This window comes from Penaeus japonicus, unplaced genomic scaffold (assembly GCF_977035675.1).
Source record: "Penaeus japonicus unplaced genomic scaffold, GWHDUDI00000001_assembly GWHDUDI00000006, whole genome shotgun sequence".
Lineage (NCBI taxonomy): Eukaryota > Metazoa > Arthropoda > Malacostraca > Decapoda > Penaeidae > Penaeus > Penaeus japonicus.
In genome coordinates, this window is record NW_028234408.1 from 36,292,147 (window position 1) to 36,297,146 (window position 5,000).

General features: G+C 43.1%; 1 long non-coding RNA gene across 2 annotated transcripts in view; it reads right to left on the minus strand.

The window, feature by feature from the left end:
* The window catches only part of LOC122264977 (uncharacterized), a 25,411-nt gene extending 22,834 nt beyond the window's left edge, over positions 1–2,577 (minus strand). Inside the window, exon 1 of one of the 2 annotated variants that reach the window (XR_015191109.1) lies at positions 2,363–2,577. This is a non-coding gene — a long non-coding RNA (uncharacterized LOC122264977). The remainder of the gene's footprint in view (positions 1–2,362) is intronic. The other variant, XR_015191113.1, reaches the window with a different exon arrangement.
* Positions 2,578–5,000: the final 2,423 nt, after the last annotated feature.

Below are 5,000 nucleotides of genomic sequence, written 5' to 3' on the forward strand. Positions count from 1 at the left end.
GTAGAGAGTCTCACCTTGGCTCACGCGGAAGTGCTCACCTGGGAGTGGCCGCCGTGGGTGAGGAGGCGGGACGGGAGGGAGGAAGAGGGCTTGTGTAGGATACAAAGAGCGCTCGCGAGGTGGAAGGCAAAGAAGAACTCGGTGGCAGAGGCGTCGGCCGAGGTCCTACGGCTCGTATATTTGCGAAGGGGAAGGTTTCGGGATCTAGAGCACGAGATTTGTACTCTTGCGAACTTGGTATTGACGAGGGGGCTTGAAGGAACCTGGTTATTTACATCAAGCCAGACTTTCATGAATAAACATTTTTGTCTTGCTCATGTTCGTGAATCTAACAACAGCTTGGAACGGACGAAGAGGTTAAAGAAACTCGGTATTGAAGTCTAAGCGATCAGTCATGTTTGAGGTTGTTTTCTTATAGGCAAGAAGACTTCCACTGCTTTATGGAATTCTAATAAAAAGGAATTAACTGAGATTATTGGTTTTGAAACTGAACAATGGATTAGTATCCAACATGAACTGATTTTTCTTCTCTTCTGTTAAGTACAAGACCACCATCCAAAGCCCTCAACCAGTGCCACGTCCTGTCCTTGGACCAAATACGTCGAGCGAATGACGTCGAGGATGAAATCAGTGTTGGTGACGTAGTGCTAGGGGAGATGTGTGTGTGTGTGGGGGGGGGGTGGTGGAAGGAAGTGACTTGCTTGTTATTGTCTGTGGAAATGTGACTGTTCTATATGTAGGTTAATCTGCGTTGGGAGAGGAAGTTGTCACTGGAGCCAAAGCAGCATCTGAAAGCGAAGACACACACACACTCACATACACACACGTACGCACGCACTCGCACATACAGAGAGAGAGAGAGAGAGAGAGAGAGAGAGAGAGAGAGAGAGAGAGAGAGAGAGAGAGAGAGAGAGAGAGAGAGAGAGAGAGAGAGAGAGAAAGGGAGACATAAGCAAGGTAAGAGATTATTTTATGCCCCGCTCAATGCCGCGTCACTGATGCTTCCCTGTGTTTTTTTTTCTCTCTCTCTCACACACACACATATATAGATAGATAGATGCATAAATATATATACATATACATTTTTCCTTTCTTTTTCTGTTGTTTTTTATGTGCGTGAACTAAGTTGTGGGACATACGAAAAAAAAAACCCCAAATCAGACACACGAATACAACACAGACGCAAAGGTAAACAGTCGTACACAGCAACAAAATGCGCATCACACCCTACAGCAGACAGTGTAACAAAAAGGTGCGCTCGCTGTAGTAAACATAGTGACTTTTGTAGTCTCTCGGGAAGTGACTAGACGGGCGGGGCAAGAAAGTGGTTTGGTTAAGTTAGTGAATGGGTAGGCACTTTCGAGGTCAACTGGTCGTGGTAGCGTAGAGGAGGAGGAGGGAAGGGTAGCAGAGAGTGGAGGGTAGAAATCAGGAAGGGAGGAGAGTAAAGGGGAGGGAAGGGGAGAGGGGAAGGAAGGGGAGGGGAGGGGAGAGGAAGGGAGGGGAGGGAAGGGAAGGGAAGGGGAAGGGAAGGGAAGGGAAGGGGAAGGGGAAGGGAGGGGAAGGGAAGGGAGTATGCGTAGGAGCTGAAAGCAAGCCATATGAATTAGGTTTGCTTATCCTGTCTTGTGTGGACATCAAACACAAACAGAAACACAAACACACACACACTCAAACGCATATATTTAGTTATTTACAAGATAAAGCCACTAAAAGATCGTATCTCTTTTGAAAAGGGAGTGCAGTTCCTCTTAATTTAACATATATGAACGACGTTATTTATAGGCCTATAGAGGGCATTGTCACCACTTGCTATCCCCGTGTTCTGGCTTGAACCTCGAAGGCGACTGGACTGGAGCTGTGCCTGGAGGTCATTTGGGTTTGGCAGACAGGTTACAGGTCAGGGTTCCGTCGAAGTCATCCCATGCCACCTGCAGTGTCCTAGTTGTATCCTATGAACTGAATAAAGCGATCCTCAGCGATTTTATGATATCGAACGGTAAACAAGAGCGAAATGCTTTTTAAAATACGTTATTATAATTGCTTATTCAGACTTACAAGGCCATCTGTTCACTCTTGACGTGCGAACAAGAGGGTATCGCTGTTGGGCAGTTTCACATCATATTTTCAGAACCAGGTTAGGAAGAAAAAGCACACACCGGGAAGGAGCAGTTATCATCTTCTTAGCAAGGTTTAACAAGCATGATATACTACGTTCATTCTGTTGTAGTTTGCATTCCTCTTATTACTCCTAATCACCTACCACGCATACAATACATTCGCTAATTAGAAAACCAGGGAAACTATTAAACACAGCAGTCATCAAAAAAGAAAGAAAGAAAGAAAAAAAAGTGAGTATTACCCTTCATTTTCCTCAACGACCGGAGAGACTTGGGGCGGCAGAAGGAACACTGCAAAGAGAAAACGAAAGGACGTCAAAAAGAGGCCGCCAAAAGAAACCTAAAGCAAATAGAAGTTGCTCAGCTTCTCTCCCTTTTTTTTAAGAACCAGCTTCTCATTTCGTGTCGCTTTAACACACGTAAAGCTTAAGTGGCGAGCGCTGTGCGACTGGGATAGTAAGAACCGATTATTCTTCTATTTAGAATGGTGACAATGCAGAGCGTTCGGAAAAAAAAAAAAAAAAATCGGAATGAGTACAGTTCAACGCCGATTTCTAGGTGTAACGAGACGTGAAGAAGTCACGCAGGCGGGGATATTTATTTAATTAACCCGATTTTTCGAACGGGGCGTGAGCACTGAGTCGAAGAGGAGATCGGGGAAGAAGAGTGTGGGTGACAAGCGAGTCAGGGTCCGCTGAGGGCTGAGCCTGAGCGGGTCACGTGATGGGAAACAGGTTCGCCATACTACGAGGATGTGGGAGATAGGTTGATACACATCAACTGCGCTACAGACATCGTTTCTTTGTCTTTGAAAATTGCTCTTATATCGCGGCTCGGCGAGGAACGATAGCTTGATTGGATATGATAAGTTCATCTTTGCTGAGAGGTGACTCGGACTCATGTCTGTGCATATAGAATGCCACCCAAGTACCGTGATGTGATATTCTTTATCCTCCCCTTCTCTCTTTGTCTCTTCTCCTACTCTCCTCATTTTCCCCCTGTTTTTCTCTGTTTGTCTAATTTCTATTTATCTTTTTTTCCTCTCTTTCTCTCCCCCCCCCCCTCTCTCTCTCTCTCTCTCTCTCTCTCTCTCTCTCTCTCTCTCTCTCTCTCTCTCTCTCTCTCTCCCTCTGAAGAACACACACACACACACACACACACACACACACACACACACACACACACTGTATATGTATATATATATATATATATATATATATATATATATATATATATATATATATATATATATATATACACACACACACTGTGTATGTGTGCGTGTATGTGTATGTGTATGTGTATGTGTGTGTGTGTGTGAGTGCGTGTGTGTCTGTGTTTCTTGAACAGTTTTGTTGCTGACTTGAAATCGCCCCATTAACAAGTTCCAAACGTTTCAACAAAAGCGATACGAGCTTTCGAAATAAAAAGACCGTTTCACTCGTGTCAGAAGTCAGTCAAAGAGTTTATATTGATGAGAGATTTCTCTTTGCTTTGATATACCCTTTAGATAAAAAAATCAATCTTTTAAGACACTAGTAACTTGATAAACATACATACGCAGTGTTAATATACTGAATAATATACAATACACATGTTCCCATACCTGGAAAATCCATGGACACTCGCCAGTATTCATTAAAGTTAAAGAAAAACAAAGATACATAAAGTCTCCGTAGGTAAAGTACAAAAATAATTCAGAAAGTAAAGTTTCCTACCTAATATTTTCTTTGATTTGATATCGTATTGCAGAATTGATAGACCTCTCTTTTTCATCCATTCCCATCCTTCTTTAGATTACAGGAGCAAATGACCCCAAAATTCTCCGGTAAAGAGAACCCCGCTGGACTGGAGGAGGCGTCATTTATTAGATGAAATGAAAGCAATCCATTAGATGGTGCATCGTGAGGACATACAGGGCGGAGGCGGCGGGCGAGATCAGGAAGTCGGTCGGCAGAAGTGGGTTACTGTAATGTCAGAGTTGTGGCAGAGGCGTTTGAGATATGTTTTATCGCCTCCTTCCATTCGAGAATGTTGGGAAGAATCTATTGGACGGGCATCTGAGATAAGGGGAGCGAAAGGATGACGCCTTCTACTTGTTAATGTTGCAGCAAGTCGGTACAGAATGATGCTCTCAGTAATGTTTATTCTTTATATATATATATATATATATATATATATATATATATATATATATATATATATATTTTTTTTTTTTTTTTTTTACGAAACTAATGGAAACAATCAACCGGAGGTATGTATTCCCTCCCATTTATACATGATTTTATTCGTCGCCCGTTGTAATCGTTTTAATTACATGTGCGCATCAGACTGATAAACACCTTGATTATCATGACACTGATGTGCTCGGCGTGACGTCACCACCGAAGCAACGTGTTGTCTCGGGCGGGAATGTTGTCGACCTAGGTCTCAACCTTGATATACGAAAAAAATAATGCCAGTGAAATCACTTTGAGGTCTGTAAAAAAAATCCAGAATTCGAGGTTTTGTGTGTATATGTACATAACACGAAAGGGGGAGAAGAAAAAGATTCATAAATATAATCTAAAGAAGAACAACGAAAATATATGCATGAGAATCACATGTCGGGCGAGATAGCAAGCACACGTGACCACTGCGAGAACGTCGCACACCCTCGGTGAAGGTTACATGAGGCTTAGTAGTACCGACAGCAAAACTGGTAAACGTGCATAAGTTGTGCTTTGCTGTTTGGGTTTGGGTTTCTCTGTTTATTGCTGACACCAACTGACATATGTGTCCACAGAGAGAACGAGAGAGAGAGAGAGAGAGAGAGAGAGGGAGGGGGAGGGAGGAGAGAGAGAGAGAGAGAGAGAGAGAGAGAGAGAGAGAGAGAGAGAG